The 12,220-nt window shown below is 41.8% G+C and overlaps 1 protein-coding gene across 2 annotated transcripts in view; it reads right to left on the bottom strand.

Annotated features, from left to right (window-relative positions):
- The window catches only part of slc6a9 (solute carrier family 6 member 9), an 81,683-nt gene that overhangs the window by 53,568 nt on the left and 15,895 nt on the right, over positions 1-12,220 (bottom strand). The gene's annotated exons all lie outside the window — the stretch shown is intronic.

Raw genomic sequence — 12,220 nt, 5'->3', positions numbered from 1 at the left:
TTGGGGACACTTTAGTTTATTATAGGATCCCTATAACTGTGCCCTAAAGCACAGCTAGTTTTCCAATTTGAATTGTTATAGGTTTAACAGAAGTAATACCTTTGGCTTAAACAGTGTGTAACTGTATTATCACACCAGAGGCACCTTAATATTACATTAGGCCCTGGGGCTACAGATGCTCCCGCCCTTCACAATATACCAACTTTAATTCAGAACCCCCGGTCAATGGACAGCAACAAATAGCTATCGGAGTGCCTTTCTAATCAGTAAACAGAATATGAAACTCATCATTATAAGACAATATGTCAACAACAAATCAAGACAAAGATAGGATATTGAGCCAAATAGACCTGTGTGCAAAGCGGCAACACGAGAAGCTTGGTCTTTTTGATTTGAAGCAGCAGGAAATGTTCAGTGTACAGTAGCAGTAACTTAACACAGCTCTGTTACAGCTGTAGGAGAGCGATCAGTAAAAAGTAGGGCTGTCAAAGTTAACGCGATAATAACAAGTTAACGCAAATTAGTTTTAACGTATTAACGCTACTTGCGATTCTTAGGTTGCAGCGGACTCAGTTTTAGAAATATTATATATTTTAATGGATTGACAGCCCTAGTAAGAAGTCTTTCTTCTGATATCTCAAATGGAATACGAATAAATGATGGATAAACAAACCAGGTGTATTTTTTCATCTGCAGAATTATTCATTTCCTGTTGGCACTTGGCCTCAGGCACCCTATACTCAAACAACAAGACTGCTTTGGGTACACAATATGGGTTCCCCTAAAACGTCCACAGCTCCAAGTCCGGGGTTTAAATTTCACAATGTGTACATGGTGGAAAGAAAAAGAAAAAGATATTCAAGTGTCTTTTGGACCGTGAAGGACAAAGTTGTTTTGTGAGCGGAGTGACAGCGGAAAGTAAGAAAAAGGTGACCGAAAGGTGCAACCATTCAGACATCAAGACACAAGTCTGAAGAAGAAAATAATCTCCTTTTCGTTTGAATTATTTTCACTTCATCTCCTCTCTCATGTTTTTCTCTCCTTTTTCAAAGCACTCTTATCTGTGCTGACAAATTCAAATATCACTGAATACTCATGAAAGATAAATCTCTCCCCAAGCCTTTCTTTTAAGAGTTGTGAACATGTTGTGCTCCAAAAGGAAAATGAAACACAATTAACATTCACTGAGGAGTTACAGAACTGTATAATTGTACACAACGTTGTTTCAGTTGGAACATTGCTGACTTTCTGTTTGCTCAGTGTTTCATTTTTGTGTGTTTCCTCCCCACAGTCCAAAGGTGATGTCCATACATGTAGGTATGAGTGGGACTGGGTCCATCTGTACAACATGAAAAGACAGGTGCAAGACAAAAAGAGCAAACTCCAAAGCCGAGGTCAAACAAACACGATTTCACCCCAAAACATCCTCGTCGGTGGTCATGACAGAGTGCAAACCAGCTCACATGTTCTCTGACTGCAGCATTCTTATCTGTATGTTTGCAGTATGTAGATTACTCACCCCGTGTTACCTTGAATTCTGGAAGAAAACGTTGTTTTTCTCGCATGCCTCCACGGTGAAACGGAGAATCAAAAAATGCATTGAAATAAATGGCGTCCACGTTTAACAATAACAAAACCATATCAAAACATCTGTTTACAAACTCTCACTCAACTCGTGCAGTATAATCAAGGTCTCGTTTATCCAGTCGTATGCTCACTACTTCCCAAACACATCCATCTTTGCTAAAACCTTACTATTCAAAACAGATCCTCCACTATCGTCTGTCTACTGGGTTGTTGTTAAATGCGGCCTCCGTCTACTTCAATTCATCAAGAGTTTACTTAGTTTTTGGATTCGCCGTTCACTGTCAAGGCATGCGAGAAAAACAAAGTTATCTCCAAGAATTCAAGGTGAGTAATTGATATACGAATGGTCATTTTGTGGAAGCAGTGTTCCTTTAAGGGGAAGATATTGGAGAGGACTTGAGCAACACGTACATTTTAAAGTTGCCTTCTAGTATTTGTTGTCTTAAACTAGGGCTGTCAATCAATTAAAATAGTTAGTCGCGATTAATTGCAAATTAATCACATATTTTGTATCTGCTTTATGCAAATAAATGTATATATTTATTTTTGGAAATAAATTAACAACACAAAACAATGATACATATTATCCAGAAACCCTCACAGGTACTGCATTTAGCATAAAAAATATGCTCAAATCATAACATGGCAAACTGCAGCCCAACAGACAACAACAGCTGTCAGTGTGTCAGTGTGCTGACTTGACTATGACTTGCCCCAAAACTGCATGTGATTATCATAAAGTGGGCATGTCTGTAAAGGGGAGACTCGTGGGTACCCATAGAACCCATTTTCATTCACATATCTTGAGGTCAGAGGTCAAGGGACCCCTTTGAAAATGGCCATGCCAGTTTTTCCCTCGCCAAAATTTAGCGCAAGTTTGGAGCATTATTTAGCCTCCTTTGCGACAAGCAAGTATGACATGGTTCCTTGGATTTTCTAGGTTCATATGATGTCAGTATCTTCACTCTAGCTATAAAACTAAGCCCACTTCAACCTAAAAATCGCAAATTGCACTAATGCGTTAAAACTAATTTGCGTTAACGCGTTATTATGCCGTTAACTTTGACAGCCGTATCTTAACCATTTGCTTACAAAGAAGGAGCTTCAGTGGATAATACTGCAGTCTTGTGCAGGCTTATGGGATGTGATCCACTTTGATCTGTCACTCTCACTCAGGCCATCCGTATGACGAACACATTAAGATACTATAAGGAGCTTGTTGTAATTGTGTGAACTTGGTGATTTGGGCTTTAACAATCCAACAAACTTAACTGTAAGTAAATCAAAATGTAACATTTTTAAAACGGTATATGAATCCAGCCTGCCTCAAAGCATGACTTCTTGTCTTTTAATATCCACGAATCAACCTGCTTTTTACACTGAAAGGCTAATCTCGGAGGGAGCCAACAGCCACGTCTGGGCTTATTACATCCTCCTCGATCTATATATCTGTCCCTTACAGCAATTAGGTTAATATCTGTTCACCTCTCGTTAGCTCAGCATGCCTGTGATGGGACGTCTGACTGTGAAGGGGGCCTCGGACTGAAGGAAGCATCGATAGGCCCGACATTCTCTCCCCCTCCTGAGCGGTTCACGTGAGGGAAAAAAAAGCTGAGAGCGGAGACGAGAGGAAGACGCGATAAGAGAAGTGAAGTGACGACAGGGTGAAAGAAGTGAAGGGACTGGCGGCGAGGAGAGGACTTCACAGGGTTGAGGTTCACAATAGGACAAGCACCGCAGGAGCCACAGAGCAGAAGAAAAGGGAAGAAACACAAAAAGCTCAGTTTTTGCAACAGCAGGTCGGCTTTGTCCGGCGCAACAAAGGGACAAAATGTGTTGAGGCGCTGTTGGAGGGAAAATCAACCTTTCTTGTTCAGTCCAAAACAGCCAGCTCTTTAATTGGAAGCGGGGAAAGAAAGTGTGTGTGAGAGAGGGGAAAATAGGGGGGAAAAAACATCAGTTGCAGAGTTTATAAAAAGAGAGAAAAGAACAGAGAGATAACGAAGAGATTGAAAACGGTGAGCGATGTTTGTCTGGCGGTCCGGCTGACCAGAGCGGAACGCGACCTGACCCGGACACCCATGGGAGAAACGGAGAGGAAGACGAGAGAGAGAGTAAAGAAAAGGGAACAGAGAGACATTTCCAACGCTTGGTTTAACCTGAAGTTTCCATGATAATTCCTCTACCCATCCCTCACCGCTTTGGCTGGGAGGGCCCCAGCTGTTAGGTCTGTATAAATAGCGTGAGGCTTCGGCTACGACCCCCGGGGAGAGCGGGGCTCATTGGAGAGAAGGCATGGGAACAAATCGGGCCGGAAAAAGCACACAACATACACATTTTGACAAACATATGGGACCATTGCTGGGGATGAAAGTGGAGGGACATGTGACTGAAGTTGGCCTCACGTGGCAGAAGTCACTGTCGCGCTCGAAATGTGGCGAGAGAGGGGAGAGCGAAAAGAGGAGGCAGAAAGAGATGTGAAATCCTTCATTCATTAGAGAAACGAAACAGCGTCCAAGCTGGCAACGCTTCCGTGTACAACACTAGATCCTCTTCCAGGTGTATGCAAAGACATCAAAAAAAAGTGCTTCACAGCAGCATTACAAAATGAGCTTCTCTGTCCCTACATGCAGCAACTTACACACTGTTTTTTTGTAACATCTCTCCATAAAACTATGTGGGATGAAGATAACAAGGGTTTTGTCTATATCACTGTCTTATACTACTTTATAAAATATCATTTTCAATGTTGGAAACGGCCGCTTTGAAGTCCTTAAAGTGCTCAGAAACAAATTTAAACGTCTATATTTCCATAACAATTCGGAAAACTCCTTCTGCTGATGAACATCATTGTGATATGATCCAGAGCAGCAACTTAATGGACCATGAGGTGAGATTTTTTTGTTGTCCTTCTTCTTCTTTCTAAAAGTTACTATCAAGTCAGACACCAGGGGCTGAAGGGTGACGTCCTCCTCTCTGATTAGAGTGGGAGCAGAAGTGTTCAAAAGCTAAATTCTTTTCAAAAGTTCACTGATTTCAGCTTCTCAAATGTGCGTTTGCTGCTTTTCTTCGTCTTCTATGACAGTAAACTGTATATCTTTGGGTTTTGGACTGTTGTTCAGACAAAATAGGCCATTAAAATGGGTAAAGACGGCCGTTGGGAAATTGTGATGCCCATTTTTCAGCATTTTTTGACAAATGATTAATCAATTTGATGGAGTAAGTAACACGTAGATTAATCGATAATAAAAATAAACATGCATAATGGAAATCAAGCCTACATATTTATAGATTTATAAGTAAAATAATCATCTCAAATTGATAAAACACTAGAAATCCAATACTGTGACTGAGACAATTTAAGGTTAAATAAGAGTTCATCTCGCATCTCCTCTTGGCGAGAATAATTTAAAGCTGAATTCAATCATATTTTTTAGATTAATAATGGATCAATTTATCACCCGACTCAGCTCTACGGAGCATTTCAGCGTCTTTCAGCTTATTGTTTTGGTTTTACAGTGCATAACTTTTGTTTTGTTGACTAGCTGGTGAACATTGCGTACAGCATTTAGCAGCTAGTGAGCCAGATAAGAGTGAATGTTGGACTAGAAATACGACTCCAAAATGAATGCTAATGTTGCTCTGTGTCTAGTGGATGTATAAATAGGAAATGTTTGCTAACGCCAACAACAACTATGTCAATGTTGTGTTTACCGTTAGTTATGCTGCCCTCATGTGGCAAAAAAACCCAACAAATTAATGCAACAAGTCTGTGGATTATCTTGAGTAACCGGATCATGATATCAGGAAAGAGACATTACTGCAAAGAGGAAAAAATATGGATTTTGGATTTTGGGGTGAACTGTCCCTTTAATGCCAAGTGCTTTACCTAAAAATGTTTACCTCTTTCATGTCTGAGAGGAGCTAAAGAGGGAATGAGAGGAGAAAGAGTGATAAATAACACAGGGGAGGTGTGTTACCAAGCAGGAGAAGGCTGTCCGGCCCTGAGAACAGCGGACCCCCCCTCGTCCCAGGCTTATAGCTGCCATTCAACACTCACATGCACACACACAGAGCCAGGGAGCAGGTTGGGTTCAAGCGCAACAAATTACCTAAATATGGTTCTGAAAAGGCCTTTGAAAAGAGTTCAAATTGGAAAGGGGTTGAAAATGATAATAAAACTAAGAGAAAACCGGGGGGGGAGATTTAAGAGCCCCGTTGTGTGGACACAATGTCAAAGCCCTGTCCATAATTTCACTGACTTCAGAGCACCAGAGAGGAAGAGTTCGTGAAGTCCCCCTTTTTTTTCTCTAACTTGCTTGTATTTTTTGTGGGGTCGGAGGGAGGGAGAACCATTAAACCAAGAACAGAAAGGGGAGAGGAAGAAAATCAGAAAAACAAAATTTTCAGCCTGAGTGGTTTTTCCGAATGAAAGCTAAAAGGTCCGAATCACAATGGAGCCCCTTTTTTCTCTCTTTGCTGTGTGTGTGTGTGTGTGTGTGTGTGTGTGTGTGTGTGTGTGTGTGTGAGCGTACACGGGGGGTTGGTTGGTGGTGGGTTACCTTTTAAAGAGTGCCCAGCAGTGGACGTGTTTGGCATTTGTGGCCCTTGTCCCTCAATTGTACGTTCGCCACAGTGGCTGCCATAAAGCTGACGTTGGGCGCTGCCTGTAGCCCCGTACGGCCCGCTTGTAAATTTTTTTCTTCTCATTCAGCCGGTCAGTCGGGAGGGGTGAAATCAGAAACAGAAATCATGTCTGACTCTTCTCCCCCCACCCTCCACCTGCCCTCGCGGCTCTTTCTCCCTCTCTCTCTTGGTTCACATCTGTTTGTTGGCCCCTCACCCCCAGAGGCAGTCAACACGGTTGCTGAGCACTGCTGTTAACTAAACTGGCTGACTGGCAACTCAATGTTTCTTACATAAGGACGGAGAGAGGGGAGAGGGAGATAAACTGTCAGGTTTCACCTGTAATATGAGCACTATGTGGAGCACATGGGTTTTGTTTTTTTCTTCTTTACTGACAACACACAGCTCCCGAGTTCATACGCGATGGAATATATTCGGCAACATTGGACCGTGACTACAAATAAACCACGATACCAGGGAAAAACTACTTTTAAAAAAAAAAAAAACACATCCCTAGTGAGTCCAAAATTTGCCCCTGCAGGGCCACAGTTTGGGCATCACAGTTTTGTCACAGCTTTGGAGCAAAAGTCACAGCCCTGAGTTACTAAACATGTTGTGTATTCATTATTTCATAATTTAAAATAACTGCGTTCAGGCTTTGTTCGTAGTTTTGTCTGCGTGAATGTGTGTTTTCTGTTAGTACTCGTGCAGTAAAAATAAAATATGTGAATGTGCTTGTGTAGTATTCTAATGTGTGGACCTGATGTATAAACGTGTAGTCCGTGATGTTTCTATGTGTGTGTGTGTGTGTGTGTGTGTGTGGTTGCGTCCTGACCTCGGGGAGGTTGTGGTTGTGGGTTCCACTATTTCTTTCAGTTTAGTTTCCACTTCACAGCCTACAGCACACATTAGCCACACGACTCCTGGGAAATGGCACGCACACACAGACACACACATGCACAAACACACTAAGGCTCCCCACTGCGGGGTAAACCAGAGTCCTGTGTATTAACAAAGTGTCTGTTTCTGCATTGTTGCACCTTTCATTAAATAAATACCACATGGAAAAATGTACAATTAGCTTGTATATATGAGACGTAACTTCTAGTTAGAATCACATCATCATCAAGACCGCATCATTTCTGACAAATGACTTTATGGTAGAGATATCAAGAGCCGATCCTGAGGCTAAGGTTCGGTATCGGGGGCATATTTAATTGGAATAGTCTACTGTATATAGGCTAAATATAGCCTTACAGTATAGGCTAAAATAAAGCGGATCAAATGCAGATTTCTTTACTGAACTCTACTGTGTGTTGTCCACCTCCGCCTGCTAGTATCGCTGTGCTGTTCTCCTTTATGGCAGCTGGGCTCTACAGTGTACAGAGTATTTTTGTAGACTCATTTTCTCTAGTAAAACACCCGAGCTGATCGCATCACCTTAATTCCAGGAGTCACATTCTCACAGTTAAACTTTCATTTATATCATATCAATAATGATCAGCTTAATCAGGACCTCCAGGATTTGTATGAAGAAGCTCGAGAAAAATAAATTGTGTTGGATTAAGCGGGTTACACCTGCTACTTCATTGTGTCAGAATCATAGACTGTATACAAGAAGCGGACGTAGTCACCCTGACGTCACCCATTGGTTTGTGGACTGCCGTTTTGAAGCCTTGCGTTCCGCGTTTTGTCCATCACCATCTTGGTTTTTGGCAACCAGAAGAGAGGGTGGAGCTACGTAACGTGAATAAGACATTTTGTAGGCAACTAAAATGTTACAATTAACTTTCATGAACTGTGAAAGAGTTGAAGTTCAAGTAAGACGAAAAGTGACCTGTCAATCACAAGGTAGCCACGCCCTAAATCATCCCCTGCTTTATGGTCTATTTGACTCTAAATGGGACCATAATTTACTAAATGAACATCATGCTGTATTGAAGAAGACTTGAAACTAGCGATTGAGACCATAATAAATAAATAAATCCAGTGAGAAGTAGACTCATTTTCTCATTGACTTCTATACAATCTGACTTCTTTTTGCAACCAGAGAAGTCGCCCCCTGCTGGCTGTTAGAAATAATAAAAGTTTAAGGCACTTCAGCATTGGCTTCACTTTTCTCAGACCCGGAGGTTGCCGCCTGTGTGAGATCAACCCGATATCACGCCAGTGTGTAATAGACCCACCTGTCCACCAGAGGACAGCGTGTCAGTGTCACGTTTTGCCTCGCAAAGATTTGAATATTACACATCTGTATCAACGTGCAGTACCAACAGGGGGCAACGAAGACACTGATTTAGTTTTAGGCAAGAAAACCACTTGGTTAGGTTAAAGGAAAACGTCACGGTTGGGCTTAAAATAAGTACGTAAACTGAGTAATACACGTACGGAAACAACGTAACGTCTGTAAAGTGTAGAAACGTGACGAACGTCATTAATATAACTTACAAAAAAAAGCACCGGCCTGGAACAACAGTCTCCCTGTTGAAAGTCTTGTATTTGTAGGACTCATGCACCGCCCCACCTGCCCACCATAAGTGGTCTTTCTCACTTCACTTCATATACTACGTAACTAGATCTGAAGTTAGACTTCTGTCACTACACAACACGTGACAACCGTCACTACAAAACACTGCACGTTCATGCGGGCGTACAATATTCACGTCTCGGCCTGACACTGACACGCTTTCTTCCGGTGGATAGGCGGGTCTATTACACGCTTTGCCGTGACACTGGGCTGGTGAGATACACACTTCATCAACATTTGGGTAAATATAAGTATCGGATCGGCAACATAAAAGGACTCGGATTGGAATGTGGGCCAAAGAAACTTGATCGGGACATTCCTAGTTCATGGCCAAAACCTGGTTTAAAATTAAGATGCTTTTTGTTTTGAATATATTTTGGTTAATCTACTCAAAAAGCTGACAGGAATCACAACCAGTATTAGACAGAATAGAATTCGAGAATTCGTACGCATCCTGTCATATAATATCAAAAAGTGTTAAGGTTGTCGTTGGAATATCAGGGTTCAAGAGGTTTAAGTGTCATTTCACTGCTGACAGAGCTCCCCCCCTCCCAACCTCCAAACATCTTACAAATTGTGGATGAAAAGTCGGAGTGCTAACTTTAAAGGCTTGCCAATGTTAATGTTTGATCAGAGGCCAGTCTGAGGTGACCTCTTCCTTCATTTGGCCTTCATGGTGATGGAGGGGCAGCAGTGGTCTGCACAGCCAGACGTATGAATGCAGCGCTCAGCGGGCAAATAAGCCAAACCTCAGTCCAACTCCTCCTCCTCTCACATCCCTATACATACACCCAAACATTTTTAAAGACGAGTAACTAAGGAGTAGAATACAAAGAGACCGCTATCGGTCCAGTACAGCCTAGTGCCAGGGCACCATCTGCTCATCCGTTCGGTGGAAGTGGCGGTGGCGGCGGCTTCCAGGGGCAGTCAAAGACAACCGCAGGAAGATTGAGGAGAGGGGGCTCCCTTTGAACGCCGGGAGAATTAAGTTTGGACAGAAAGAGTCCCGGCAGAAGGCTACCAGCCGAGCCAAACGGTAGCAGGAAGCGGGCGCCTTGTGTGTCACGAGATTTACGGTGACGGGTCCATCCACCAACCATCTGGGCCGGCATAAATAAATTTAACCAGGCTCTAAAGAAAGGGCAGGGACAGGGAAAGGGCAACAGGAAGGGGCCATTTTCACGCTCCGAACAGAAGTACAGATGAGTGGATTAAACACGAAATGACAGAGGGATAAAAGATTGTTTTATAAATTCGTCAACTCTTGTTGTGAATGTGAAAAGAAAGACGAGGAGGAAAGAGCTCAAAGAGAGGGAGGAACGGAATAAAGTGACAGTTGGCGATGGGAGAGCGAGGTCTAAGATTCGGTCTGAAATTCTCTCTCTAACACACACACACACACACATACACACACACACACACAAACACACACACACACACGCTTTCTTTCATTCTTCATTGATGTCTCTAAAGCCACGACTGACATCACTGTCTACCGCTTGCTGAGGACAACGGTCCCAGCCATGAGGAGCGACCAATCACGAGAGGCGAGCTGCGTTGTATAGCAGTCGTCTGTTGCCACAGGCTGGAGTTGTACAATCTTCCCGCGGCTCTCGGGCATGTTTACCTCCACAGATAAGACCTACACTCTGACCTCTGCACTACTTTTTGGGGGAAAATAAGTGACTGATGAATGTTATGAAAGCAATCTAAATGTTGGCACAGAGAGAGAGAAGAGTAATGCCCTAATTGTTTAGGAAATGCAGTTGTGCCACCAGTTCATCTGAGCCTAATTTAAAGTTATTATTATTATTATTATTATTATTATTAATTATAATAATAATAATAATAATAATAATAATGATAATATAATATTTAAAGTGTTTTATCAATATCTAAATAAGTCTAAGTCACACGCCTACTTCTGTTTGTTAACTTTAAATGTTTTTTTTTAATTTTCTATTGACCTGTTGAATTGAAGTGAATTGACCTTTCAAAAAAAAAAAGGTCACTATGTGTTGGCCAGGGAACAAGCAAACAAATACTTCACCTTCCGCTGTGATTCTTTGAGCCAAATTAAATAAGCAATCATTTATATTAGCGATAAGAGGAGGCTCTGGCCAAGAAAGTGGGACTGACATGTGGTCATTCATGATATTCTCGGCACAGATCGCTATGAAGTGTGACAATAAACCTTTTTTATGTAGCTTTCAAACATTTGAGTCAACAGCATCCACTTTAAAATTGTCTGATGGCACATTTTTAACTTTTAACTAGGGCTGTCAATTAAAATATTTAATCACGATTAATCGCAAATCAATTGCACATTTTTTATCTGTTCAAAATGTACCTTAAAGTCAAGTATTTAATACTCTTATCAAAATGTGAGTGGGCAAATATGCTGCTTTATGTAGATATATGTATATATTTATAATTGGAAATCAATTAACAACACAAAACAATGACAAATATTGTTCAGAAACCCTCACAGGTACTGCATTTAGCATAAAAAATCGTTATTATCACGTTAACTTTTACAGCCCTACTTTTAACTAAAGTACTGAACTTTATATCGATATCGAACGATAAACTGCACTTTTTTTCACTCATAATGTCAACTTTGTGTTTGAGAAGGAAGGTGCTGTCAGATGAAATCACAAAGCAACACTCAAATACTCAAAGATTCATTTGTTTTTTAGTTGATGCATTCACTCATTGTTGGCCTGTGTGCACCTAGTGGCTGTGAGGAGTCATGGCAGTCTCCACGGATGACACGTTGAACCATCATGGTTCAGTTATACTTTCCTCAGATACACCTTTGAGTGTGTGAGGATGAGTAAAAAGGTTCATATCCACAACAAAACCTCCTCCATGGGAAATTCAAATCCTCCTTGTGGCTATCATTTAAAAATTACATTTCAATCCCACAGATAGCGGTATCTAAACTCAACAGAACTTTTTTTTTGCAACTCTCCAGCAGTGTCTAACTATGCAAAACAAAATTGATTGGCAATCTGTCACTGAGCTGAAAAACGCAGACAAACAAACCCACGCACAAAAAAAAGTTCTGAGAACAAGAATGAAATCTCCATCCTCCAACCACCTTCAAATGTTGCGAGGGAGCGAGAGGAGAGACTGATAACGTCCCGCTCTTAAGTTCAGACGGCGCGCGTACATTTTAATGTGGATATGCATCTGAAAAGGACAAAAAAAAAAATGTCATCGGGGAGGAAAGCAAGACTTCAAATGAGCGAGAATGTCAGAAGAGAGTTCTGAGTTTGTGTTTATCTCCATCTCAAGACGGACTGAAGAACTTGGACTGAAGAGAGAGAGAGAGAGAGACTTAGAGAGAGAGAGAGAGAGAGAAGTGACCTGACTGCCAATGACGCCAAACCTCTATTTAAAGCTTCACCGACAGCACAGGCCCGACACTGACACATCTACCTCTTGGCCTCATCTCTTATCAGCGCAACGCTGAAA

The sequence above is a fragment of the Sebastes fasciatus genome, chromosome 11 (genome assembly GCF_043250625.1).
Source record: "Sebastes fasciatus isolate fSebFas1 chromosome 11, fSebFas1.pri, whole genome shotgun sequence".
NCBI lineage: Eukaryota > Metazoa > Chordata > Actinopteri > Perciformes > Sebastidae > Sebastes > Sebastes fasciatus.
This window is presented reverse-complemented; position numbering and strand designations above follow the sequence as displayed.